General features: G+C 35.6%; 1 long non-coding RNA gene across 3 annotated transcripts in view; it reads left to right on the forward strand.

Moving 5' to 3' along the window:
* Window positions 1–8,536: 8,536 nt before the first annotated feature.
* Window positions 8,537–13,723, forward strand: part of LOC137637741 (uncharacterized) — a 37,549-nt gene continuing 32,362 nt past the window's right edge. For all 3 annotated transcript variants that reach the window (XR_011043772.1, XR_011043773.1, XR_011043774.1), the window contains exon 1: window positions 8,537–8,642. This is a non-coding gene — a long non-coding RNA (uncharacterized lncRNA). The remainder of the gene's footprint in view (window positions 8,643–13,723) is intronic.

Below are 13,723 nucleotides of genomic sequence, written 5' to 3' on the forward strand. Positions count from 1 at the left end.
TTTCTTGCTAGCTTTTCTTAGTTTTCTTCATGCACAGTTTATCGCAATTTCAGTATAGTCCATTCGGGTGTGATAATTTGAGTTTGACTGCTTCAAGCAATAGTCTTGGAATACAAGGGAGAATGTTGCCCCTACTTCTGGCCGTTTAGAGATTAATTTGACCTATAAAAAATAATCAAAATTAAAAGATTATTTCGAAGCACATAGCAGTGTAGCAGACTTAAACATTTAGCGAACGAATATTGAGAGAGAGAGAGAGAGAGAGAGAGAGAGAGAGAGAGAGACGTGCAGAGAACTTTTACAGGGCAGGGGCTCAAGTAGAAAAAAGGGCAAAAATATAGAAATAAATGAGGCTAAATATATACCGGCTCAATATTCTTTCAAATTTATTTAAAATAGCCATTAATAATTCAAGAAAGAGATAAACAAAGCTTCTTAAGTTCAAGTGGGCCGTCTTCTGGATACATTGCTTTCTGGATCTCCATGAAAGCAGCATGCCATTTTGAAGATTTAGCAATAAAAGAATACAGTTTCTCCACCAAACTGAAAAACGTTGCAAACTGAATACTTGATTGTGCACTTTCGCCTAATACTAGATTTATGCTGTGTGCATGACTGTACCGAGAGTGCCTTTGGGTTCTGTCTTTGGAGTTTGGATTGTAATCCGTTGTATATTCCATTCATATTTGTTGTCCCATCATATCCCTGTCCACGCATATCATCTATGTTATTTGAAAACAAGACACTTGGGGTCTCTTCAGTATTTCTTGTTTTTTGCTAGTTACATCAGGGTGCAATTTAACTACACTTTCATACTTGCTGAACATTTTCTTCCCAAGTATAGAGTGATGGAGATCAACCTACATGAAATCTCCCTGTTTCTCTGCTTCTCTTTGTCTCTAGCAGCTTGTACTTCCTGATTAGCTTTTTCTAAAGCAATATCTAATGCTTGACTTTGGAACCCTTTCCATCGAACTATACCAATCATGATATTCTGAACTAGCGTGCTCCTTTATTTTCTCTAAAGCTGTCCTCCAACGGCCTATGCCCTCTGATTTCCAAGCTACTCGGCCCCTGTACTTTTCCTCATTCAAAAACAGACGACAGCTGAAGCAGAACATGGGATCTTTCTGAGTTAAATACTTCATCCAAGAGTTGATAATAATAATGATAATTATTATTATTATTATTATTATTATTATTATTATTATTATTATTATTATTATTGACACAGATAGGCGGCGGGCTTGAAATACATCCCTCTCAAAAGGGCTCTTTTATTACAGTAGCCCAAGGGGCAGGTGCTTGGGCACCCCTAGCCCCCCCCCCCCCCCTCTGCACGTCCCTGCATTTTGGAGAGAATTCCTTTTAAACATTTGGTAGAGCTCAGATCTCTGCCACGGCAGCTTATTTCTCGACCTTTTGCTCAACCTTGACCTTTGACCTTAACATGTATTAATTGGCATGGATTTTCTTACACAAATATGAACCAAGTTGGAAGTATCCTGTGACAACATTGTCCTAACTTATGACTGATTACGTGAATTGGGCATCTTGCTTTGTCTTGACTTTTGACCTTCCAAAATTTGATAATTTCCATCTTTTTACATAACAGCTAATCCTTTCAAGTTTCATTAATCTACGATTAAAATTGTGGAGACGAATTTGTTCACAAACAAACACACAAACCGCGGTTAAAACATAACCTCCTTCCAACTTCGTTGGCGGACGTAAATATATAGGAAAAAAACTTTGAATATTCCTCTACTACATAGAAATGGGTAAAATACACATAGGCCTACATTCATCAGTACACGAGTAGTATTCAAGTCAATGCTGTATGTAGGCCTAGTTGGCTTTGGGATAACTAAATATTTAAGAATGTGTAAAGTTTTTTTTAAGAACGTAATCTGAACGTAAAAAAACCTTGTCTTACATTCAACATTTATTCTAAAGCTATAAGAAATTAGGTTACAGATTTACCCTACTAGTTCGAATAAAACTATATTTGTTAATATATCACGTTAGTTTAGATGTTTTAACAAAAAGCTAATCCATTGTGCACCTCCCTCTCTCTCTCTCTCTCTCTCTCTCTCTCTCTGCAAGTTGTGTTGAAGCTTACGCACAGGTCACGTAAGGTGGGTGAAAGTTCCCGAAGATATTTCTTTTACTCTTAGGGTTATTTTTCCCTGTTGGGAGCCCTTGGGCTTATAACACCTTTTTCAAGTAAGGTTGTAGATTAACAAATAATGATAATGATAACGGACGGGTTATTACGCCATTGCTATTATTATTATTATTATTATTATTACTTATTATTACTTACTAAGCTACAACCCTAGTTGGAAAAGCAGTATGCTATAAGCCCAGGGGCTCCAACAGGGAAAATAGCTCAGTGCGGAAAGGAAAAAAGGAAAATAAAATATTCTAAGAAGAGTAACAACAATAAATATCTCCTATATAAACTATAAAAACTTTAACAAAACAAAAGGAAGAGAAATAAGATAGGAGAGTGTGCTCGAGTGTACCCTCAAGCAAGAGAACTCTAACCCAAGACAGTGAAAGGCCATGGTACAGAGGCTATGGCACTACCCAAGACTAGAGAACAGTGGTTTGATTTTGGAGTGTCCTTCTCCTAGAAGAGCTGCTTACCATAGCTAAAGAGTCTCTTCTACCCTTACCAAGAGGAAAGTGGCACTGAACAATTACAGTGCAGTAACCCCTTGGGTGATGAAGAATTGTTTGGTAATCTGTGTTGTCAGGTGTATGAGGATAGAGGAGAATATGTAAAGAATATGCCAGACTATTCAGTGTGTATGTAGGCAAAGGGAAAATGAACCGTAACCAGAGAGGAGGATCCAATGTAGTACTGTCTGGCCAGTCAAAAGACCCCATAACTCTCTAGCGGTAGTATCTCAACGGGTGGCTGGTGCCCTGGCCAACCTACTACGCATTAGTAAAATTTGCGTATTTTTAACTCTATTTGTGATTCACGTAAAGTGTGACAATGAATTTTGTCGCCATTCTCGATTGGTAGAATAAGGTTATTGAGAGAGAGAGAGAGAGAGAGAGAGAGAGAGAGAGAGAGAGAGAGAGACCTATTCCTATTTGAAGCGAAAGATCGAAGGTTTATAAAATGCGAGTTAAACTTTAAGAAAAATTCTCTTACGATTCGGCAATACTCCCCATTTTTCGTGCGATAATTAGTTTATTTTACTAATGACATTGATTTCTGTCTCAATGTGACCCCCTGGCACATTGAATGATATGTGATATACATAGAAAATCGTTTTTGTTTTATTATAATTGCTTATGGTTCAACAATTCTGTTTATTTGTAAAGCGGCAAACTGGCAACACTTATTAGTTATTAATTGTGGGAGGTTATATAATTACTAAGGATAGTCATCAGTAACTATTTTGATTAAGATTTAATACCATATTGATAGAAAAGTACAAATACATAGCAGGTTCTATTAGAGGAAATATTTATAGATTTGTAATTATATAGAACTCTCTCTCTCTCTCTCTCTCTCTCTCTCTCTCTCTCTCTCTCTCTCTCTAATATTTTTGTGTCGTGTATTAATCAAATTTAAGGACTTTTATTGGTCCTATAACAGCGTATTCCATATTAATTGTCAAATCCACATTATCGAATCACTTAGAGAACAAGAAAGTCTTCAGTTTCGTCCTGAAAGCATTAGGCTAATCTCTTTAGTCGTCTTAAGAATGTCCTGAAAACTTGTTTCTTGATAGACGAAGGCATTTTCTAAAAAATTATTATTATTATCTTTATTATTCTTCTTATTATTATTATTGTTGTTGTCGTTATTATTGTTATTATTATTTATCATCATTACTATTATTATTATTATTTATCATCATTACTATTATTATTATTATTAATCTTATTTTCGTTATTATTAATATCATTATCTTTACTATTATTATTACTATTATTATTATTACTCCATCATCAATTATTATTATTCTTATTATTATGATTAATATCATTATCTTTATTGTTATTATTATTACTATTTTTATTAATATTATCACTATTCTTATTGTTATTATTAATATTATTATCTTTATTATTATTATTATTACTCTGTATGACTTTTGCTGAAATAAAGGTTTTACACACACACACACACACATATATATATATATATATATATATATATAAGTTTAGGAAGTTACTTCCCTTTGCTTCTTCAATAATATAAAAATATCCATCATCCCCTATCTTTTTCTTCGAGAATTTCCCCAGTCTTTTCTGATACCTGAATCGTGCTGGGTTCGGAAAGGGGGGGGGGGGGTGATTGAGCTATTTTGGGATGTTGGCTGGGTCCCGGAGGGGGAGGTGTAGCACACGTGTGTTAATTGCTTTTGAAGAGAAGAAAGATGAGGGAAAGGTTTATTATTATTATTATTATTATTATTATTATCATCATCATCATCATTATCCAATGTACGTCCTTTAATGGAATAGCCAAATTATACCTTGCCTGGTAATTGTCACATTTGGGTTCGACTCCCACCCAAACTCGTTAGTTCCTATGGTCGCTGCAACCTCACCATCCTTGTGAGCCAAGATGGGGTTGGGGCTCAGGGGAGCCTATAGGTCTAACTGGTGAGCCATCAGCAGCCATTGCCTGGCCCTCCTTGGTCCTCGCTTTAATAGAGGGGGCTTAAGCCGATCATATGTAATATGAAAAGTAAATAAGAGTTGAAATTAATAAGATATGATTGAAAAACAATGAAAAAAAAAATATACAGATTACCAACAACTACATATGAGGCCGTAAAAGTGTCAATAATACAGCATTTGATAAAGTCTATTTCAAGTATGCTACTTCAATTCTAAGTAAACCCATTACTCACGAATTTAGGTTAATGAGTTTGAGTTTCTGGGTACCCATTACTAGGTTGGTTTGCTTTGAGCGATAAGAAAAAAATCTCCCACAAAGGCCTCAGACATGTCCTTCCCCTCCCATCTGTTAATGGTCTTAATATGTCATTTTATATTCGCAAATTTTCTTAGCTCGTCAATCCATTATCTTCTCTCCCTTCCCCTGCTTCCTTTGCAATTTCTTGGGACCCATTCTGTTATTCTTAATGTCCATCTGTTGTCTGTCATTCACATTATATGTCCTGTTCATGTCCATTTATTTTTATTAGAAGTTAGAAAAGCATATATTGGATAGGGATCGTATACACGATGCTGTGTTTTTTTTTTCTTTGTTATTCACGTTATTCTTTTCATAGCTTTTGGTTGTAAAACACACACACACACACACACACACATATAAGCCTAGTGCTCCATGGGTAGTATACTTAAGATGGTCCAATACTTTTGAAAAAATAGATCATTTTCAGAGCAAACCAAACTGACTTTATGGATTTTTTCAAAGCCTAAACGATGTATATATCTCTCATCACTAAACTTGTGGTCGTTTCTGTCACTTGGGTGTAAATAAGAAGCCACCACACAACGAATCATTAAGTATTACATTCATAAGTCATCATTATTCATTATTCGAATGGGATGAATTTATATATATATACTATATATATATATGTGTGTGTGTGTGTGTGTGTGTGTGTGAGAGAGAGAGAGAGAGAGAGAGAGAGAGAGAGAGAGAGATTTAGTACGAATTAACTTGCCTACAATTTCATTTCTATGTACGTTGATTTTAGAAATATTCGTAATTCAATCTAACTGTGCTTGAGAGAGAGAGAGAGAGAGAGAGAGAGAGAGAGAGAAAACGTGCTTCTGTTGAGCCTTAGCACTGAACGGGTCATGCATGAAGTTTATGTATGTCTATTACTCGTGCACACACAAAAACACGTTTACAAGATGTGTGTATATTTAAAAAAGTATATTGCATGTTAAATTGTATGTAATCTGATGTTTATTATCGTTGGCTACCTCCAGTAATGTCTGTGTGTGCGTGTGTGTGCGCGCATGACATAGGCCTACGTAATAGATGTGTATTTATTTCGAAAAGTGAATAGGCCTAATCATTTAGGTTTGCTTACATTTCCTGTCTCTGTCACTTATATGAATGTGCTGTTGACCACCATCATAGAGAGAGAGAGAGAGAGAGAGAGAGAGAGAGAGAGAGAGAGGCTCTCTCCCATTCTTACATGATTCAGCAATTTTTACTTCGGAAGCGTTTATATAGATCAGTTTTCTTATGTAATATAATATGTATTTTAGGCTAAAATTTATTATCAATTTACTTATGTAATAATTTGTATTTTAGGCTGAAATTTATTTGATTGGTTCATATATTGAGGACGTATATTGTAGCATATATTCATAGCGAACAAAAAGGCATTTAGTAGTTCAGCCGATACTTTAACCTTTAAAAGTTAATTAATCCTGGCTTTTCCCAATATTTACTTAATTACTTAATTGTTAAATGCTCGCGAACATAGTACTTATAAGTAGTTATAAGTACTTATTTACTTTTAGATAGAAATGCTTCAATAATGCCAGGTTACCATGGTTACGACACTTTCAGACCACAAGCAATGTTTACGTTTGTAGTTTTAAAGTCAAATTTTTTCATTATTTCGAATATTATTCTTAAGAATACTGACAGATAATACAGGAAATTAACTAGATATTGTATATTTAATTTTTTTTATCACTTCAAAGAAATATAATTTGTATTAATAAAAAAATTATAAGTTTTACTGTAAAATTAAGGTAAACTTATAAGTTCCGAAACTTGTGTAGTTGTGTCGTCTGCAGCACAAGAACTCGGGCAGATGTAAACACGTTACACGCCTAAGTATTGGTAAGAAGTTTTATATATTTAGATATGCAATTTCAAACTTAAAACATTATCTTTAATAGTTATTAGAAAGAAAGGATTTACTTGTTCGATATATATTATTATTCGTTTCGCAAATATACGTATTGACTTATCCTATGCTGGATTCTTAGAGGTGGCATATTCTGTCCCACTTGGCTGGAGTAAACGATGTATATTTGTATTTAAAGAAAGCTGGAATAGATTATAATTGCATATATTCTTAGTCTATACATTAGTTGAATTATAACACTTATCTGGATGACGTATGAAATCAACTTTTTCTTTTGTTTCATTTGGTTTACAACAGTTAGGCTGTGGTCATCATTTTACTTGTAAAGATAAAGTTCATTAGATTCAGAAAAGGCTCGGATATTAAGAGTTTTATATGCTTATTTAATCCCTCCTATGGATGCCAGACTGTCTATCGAAGGAAGCCTAATGTACGTTGGTTTGGAACTACCCTTTTCCTGTGACGAGTCAGGGACAGTATAGTTAATGACCATACTGAGACAGGCTAGGCAAGACACAATCTCTCTCTCTCTCTCTCTCTCTCTCTCTCTCTCTCTCTCTCTCGAGACACAGCCCTTGTTAGAAGTTTTTGAACAAGATGTGGTAATATTAGGTCAGGGGGTAGCTCGGTAATTTTGTGTCATAAACAGAATTTTAAGAGCCCTTGTATTTTAGCGGCCAGTTCCTCCCGTGTATAAGAAAATGGACACTAGTTAACCTACCCCCCCCCCCAACCTAACCTAACCTAACCTACAAGCCATGTCTTTACTTGCCTAATGGGGGCTAACATCCCTCTGCGATTGCCCTTACACTGCCGTATTCTAAGAAAGTCATCGTACATACAGGTGGCCGCTATCATTGTGATTTTAAGATGATAAAACTGTGTTCAGTAGTTTATTTTCACATTTTGTAGTTACAATTGCCCACTCTTAAATGTTTACTGTACTATGGTTACAAGTCCTTCAAATGCAGTTCTAGATTGTTTTAAGTGACTCAGAAAACATGTTAGAATTGCAAAATATACTAGTTGTGAAGCTTATAGTCGGAAAGTTTTCTATTGTTTTCAGTTGATATTCATCACAAGAATGATTTAATATACATTACAATACTATTTAGGTATATAAACACTTTTTGCAAGTTACACCCACTTTTGTATATTAACCCTTTTACCCCCAAAGGACGTATCGGTACGTTTCACAAAACTCATCCCTATACCACCATGGACGTACCGGTACGTCCTTGCAAAAAAACTGCTATTTACATTTTTTTTTTGCATATTTTTGATAATATTTTGAGAAACTTCAAGCATTTTCCAAGAGAATGAGACCAACCTGACCTCTCTATGACGAAAATTAAGGCCGTTAGAGCAATTTAAAAAAATATATATATATATACTGCAAAATGTGCTTGAAAAAGAATAACTCCTGGGGGTTAAGGGTTGGAAAGTTCCAAATAGCCCGGGGGTAAAAGAGTTAAGCGGATAACATTTATTTGAATTCCTTGAATACGCTATAATAAAAAATCTTATGCTGTTGATTAAAATAACCTTTTAAACTAGTATACCCAGCACTCTTAGAATGTATGTTTTAAACTTAATAGTACTTCTGTAAGGTGCTTTTGATATCTTGCTTATTTGGTTAATTAGCCTATGTTATTGCTTATACCATTGCTATTCCTTAAATACTTTTCTTTTTTACAGGAGACAATTGTATAGCGAGAGAGAGAGAGAGGCAGCGGAGAGAGGGGCAACTACGCAAAATTCTTGGTTGAGAGATCCCAGACTCTCATAAGAAAATAGTTTGAGGTAAGTACTGTTAGGAAAAATACAAATTACTTAAAATTTGTGATATAAGTGTTTGTTACATCCCTGTAAAAGTGAATAGGGCAATGGTTAGGTTAAGTCTGAAAGTCTTTTGTCTATTTTCTTCCCATTGTCCAAAATAATATCCATTGTAAAGAGCTCAAGGTTTTTATAGTTCGGAAAAATACAAATGGTTTCCAAATTTTTTATAGCTTATTTTGAAGGCCAAAACAGCTGTGATTAAATGTATGTCCCTGTTGGTGTGATGATTGCCATCTTTTCTACATCCTATTTTGCATCCGGGACTTGGTAATACTGTACTGTACCCTTTTAGGAGATTGACATTCAAGGATATTCTTGCCGTTTGAGCTGGTAAGTTATATCAGCAACTTTAGATACAGGGTACCTGTCTGTTACTGTTTGAACATTAAGTCACCGCAGGGATGCCTTGTGCTGTCTCCTTTACAGACCCTGTGGAGGGGAGATGCCCAGTGGCTGATAGCTTTCTGGCAGATTTCTGGCTGCTCCATGCCCTTGAATAATTGCCCTTCTGGCTAGTTTGTCTGGACCCAGCCATCTGAAGCCTGCTTCAACTGGGGGTCCTTCTGTAACAATATGACTTGGTGTGGGTTTTGATAGAGCCGTGGGTTCCTGCTGGTGGTTGTCCTTGAATACTTTGGGAAAATCCTGAAGGAGCTAAGATGTTTGTGGTTCCTGCAGGGAGCTTTTTGCTGCCCTTGGAGGGATGGGGGCTACAGGGGTATTTCTCTGAATGAGTTGCTGCCTCGACACATCTACCGTACCAGCATGTCTTTTACTATCAGAAAATCTGTTGAGTAGTGCAAAGATGAGTTCACTACTGATGAAATGTCCACATGCGCTGATGAATTTCCAGCTGTATGTTTTACCCTGGAACTCTACCATATTTCTGGTTCCATTTGTCTTTAATGAGGCGCCATTTTTTGGTAGACATATGTAGGGTGTTGGGCTCGGTTCAGTCAATGGTTTAGGTTGGCTAGAACAAATGATTTGCCTTCGCCCATATCAACTAGGAATTCCATCTTGGACATCTCATCAATACTGTACTAAAATGTAATGTCTTTTTCCATTTGCTGAAAGAAAGGCAACGGAAGGCAGACTTGTTTGTAAGATTTTCCATGATCAATCTATTCTGAAGAAGTGTTTTCATTCTTTTATTCTACCTTGTTTTGAGTATTGTTCTCCTGTCTGGTCTTTAGCTGCTGATTCCCATCTTAATTTGTCGAACAGGAATTTACGGTCCATTAGATTTCTTATTCCTGATCTGGATATTAATCTCTGGTACCGACATTCAATTAGTTAATGCAAGTTGCATAAGATTTTTCATAATTCAGACTATTCTTTACACTCGGATATTCCCAGACCGTACCATCCTGTTCGTAACACGAGGTATGCAGTTGATTCTAATAGTTATGCCTTCTCCATCATAAGGCTCAGTACTACATAGTATTGTAGAAGTTTTATTCCAGCTGTGACCAAGTTGTGGAATGATCTTCCTAATTGGGGAGTTGAATCAGTAGAACTTCAAAAGTTCAAATTTGCAGCAAATGTTTTTGTTGAACAGGCTGACATTAGTCTCTTTTTATAGTTTTTATATGAAAGATATGTTTTAATATTGTTACTGTTTCCATATAGTTTGTTTATTTCCTTATTTCTCTTCCTCACTGGGATATTTTTCCTGTTGGAGCCCTTGGGCTTATAGCATCCTGCTTATCCAAGAAGGGTTGTAGCTTAGCTAGTAATAATGATAATTATAGTACCTGTATTTTGTAAGTCGTTTTCATGCTGTCCACAGCGGGCTCATGTTTTTGATGACGAGCCTATCACTGTTAGACGCTGCGTAACTAATCTAACTGTGTCATTAAATGAGACATTGCATTCAGTGTGAAATGAGATGTCCGTATGATTCAACACAAGGTAGAATATAGGGGGATATTTCCCTAATCTGCTAGCCTAGCGTATCACTGCTTTTCACTTAGGCAGGTTGAGTCCGGCTGTGTTGTGCTTCTACTCGTCGCTTCACCTTGCCCAAAACCATTTTTGATTCTGTTCATATTTCCGTCTCTCAAATCTGGTTTCTCACAACGTGCTACTGTATACACATTCTACTTATTGTTTTCTTTCAAATTATGATTCATTTTGTTTTTCTCCATTTTATGTTCCCAATCTTGTTGCAGGCAGGGTTCCACTACTCATTAAATGATAGCCCAAAACACACCTTTCAATACTAACTTTCACAAATGTACTCAATATGCTTAACTCATCTTCCTACTTATATACTTTTCCATCTTTTTTTAGGACTACTGTATCCATAATCACTTTTAACTTCACATATATCACTCCATCAAATACAGTACGTGTGCCACACTCTTCACTTTATAATCTACTTTAGGTCCATCCACCACAATCATAGCTTCATTCTTCATTATGTTTTATCCAGATTCAAACTCCACCAAATCTCCCTAACGCCCGTCTTGCTATCGTTGTTCCCTGGTAATTTCCCATCCTCCAAAGCTTTACAAATACAGAAAGTTCCTCAACTTACAGACTTAATAGGTTCCAAGCAGCTGTTTGTAATTCAAATGTTGTTAGATTTTAGGCTTAACCTGACTCCCATGCCTATAATTTCCAGCTACAAAAGTCATGTCAGCAACTTCAGATACAGGGTGCCTGTCTGTTACTGTTTGAGCGTTAAGTCACCACAGGAATGCCTTGTGCTGTCTCCTTTACAGACCCTGTGGAGGGGAGATGCCCAGTGGCTGATAGCTTTCTGGCAGATTCCTGGCTGCTTCATGCCCTTCAATAAATACCAGGATTGGAAATGTTTTTATTACGTTATTTCTTGATCTTATTACAGTATAAAAACTCTTGATACATCACATCATCTGACATTCATTTCAGTTGGATTTGTGTTCGTATCTGAATAGTTGTAAGTTGTGGACCTTTTGTATACAAGTCCCATTCCTTTCATTCATTCTTGTCCATTCATTGCAATATTTCACTCTATATTCTCTCTATGTTCGTTATTATTATTATTACTAGCAAAGTTACAACCTTGGTTGGAAAAGCATGATGCTATAAGCACAAGGTCCCCAACAGGAAAAATATCCCAGTGAGGAAAGGAAATAAAGAAATAAACTATAGGAGAAGTAGTGAATGCAGAATATCAAATATCTTGATATCTAATATTTATATAGATCTCATTTGTAAACTATGAAGGGAGTCTTATGTAAGCCTGATCAATATAAAAAACATTCACTGCAAATTGAACTGAGGTTTAGCCAACCCATTTGCTCTTGGTTTATAAGGAATTGTTGACATGCTGAAGTATGCATTCTTGCAACATATTCTCAAATGATTTTCCCAAAAACTCTGCACCATTATAGGTAAATATTTTCATTGGGTTGTGCACAAACTGGCTTTTGATAATAGCCATGAACTGAATCGAACTTCATAAACACTTTCCTCCTGTGCACAGTATATATAAATACTGTACTAATACAATATACGTTTGAAACCTGTCTTTCACAGTCGCCTTCATTCACCTCTCTTTAATCAATACGCATCAAAAACTTCCATCCGTCTTTCACACAGGTACAATTAGACTATATTATATCATGGACTATGACCTGGTGTAAACGCACCCCTTTTTTGTAAGTCTTGACAATAATGCTTTGGAAAATGACATGGTCTCTGATAGATACGGTAGTAGTGTTTTCACTCAAAGCTGTCTTAAACTACCAGCCTTAACATCCCTAAATCATCTTTCAGACTAAGTGATTGTCTTTCTAATGACACACCATATACTATATACATTCTACTACATACTTTTGTCTTAACAGCAATGCACTGTTTACATTCTACTTCACGATAATCTTTCTAACAACATACTATACACATTCTACTTCTTGATCGTCTTATCAACAACATTCTTTATACATTCTGCTTCTCATTTTTATTCAAATTATGACTCAAATTAATTTTCTCAACTTCTTATATTACCATTTTCATTGTCAAAATTAACGGGGCATTAAATGATCACCCGAAACATAAACATTCACAAGTATTACAGTACTAGTCCTCCCTTACCTATCACCTTCCTGTATACTTCTCCTTCATCTTTTCCTTGGCACGTCCACAGTCACCTGTAACAGCCCTCTTTGGTCTTCCACATTTATCATTCAGTCCGATTCTAGCGCCACAACCCTCGTTTTATAATCTACTATAGACTCGTCTACATAAAACATCTTGATTATTCCCTTTTATACCCAGATTCCTACTCTCCACCAGCTTCTTACTTGCCATGCAATGATTGTGTCCTGTTTATTTCATAATCTGTATAGCATATGCTTAAGCTTCATATAACTAACTTTCTTTTAAGATTCCTATTCTTAACTTGCAAGTGCAGTAAGTGCTTATATACTCGCCCAGCCTTACTTCAATAATTTCTTATACTTGATGCAATATCATTCTGTCTGTATTCAGAAATTTATTCCCCAATAATACATCATACTTATCATTCACTTCAGATCTTTGCCGACTGTACCATGCTGTATGTAGTAATTTGTATGCAGCTAGTTCCAATAGTCTTGCCTTTTCCATCTTAAGGTTCAATACTATTCAGGAAGTTTTATTCCAGCTGTAACCAGATTGTGGAATAATCTCCAGAAGTTCAAATTTGCAGGAAATATTTAATGTTTTTACTGATCGTAAGGTATTTCTCCATTCGTACTCTTACTGAGTAACATAGTTGAGGTTTATAACCTAATAGGCTTGTGTGTGTTATGCAATGGTTGTAGATGTTGATATTCAGGATAATGGGAACATTCTAAGGGTTCAAAGGATCTAGTTAATGGATAGCATTAGCTGAAGAAAGTATTTGGAAAATGCTGTACCATACAAAAGGATTCACTCTGGAAAGTATCCAGAAGGTAAATGTACTAAATTGTTAATCTCTGACAATATCAAATTAAAAGAATTAGGGTAGAGATACAAATTTTTAAAGGGGATATGTTCGCTCAATTCTCTCTGAAAGGTTAGTGAAT

The sequence above is a fragment of the Palaemon carinicauda genome, unplaced genomic scaffold (assembly GCF_036898095.1).
Source record: "Palaemon carinicauda isolate YSFRI2023 unplaced genomic scaffold, ASM3689809v2 scaffold953, whole genome shotgun sequence".
In the NCBI taxonomy this organism is placed as follows: domain Eukaryota; kingdom Metazoa; phylum Arthropoda; class Malacostraca; order Decapoda; family Palaemonidae; genus Palaemon; species Palaemon carinicauda.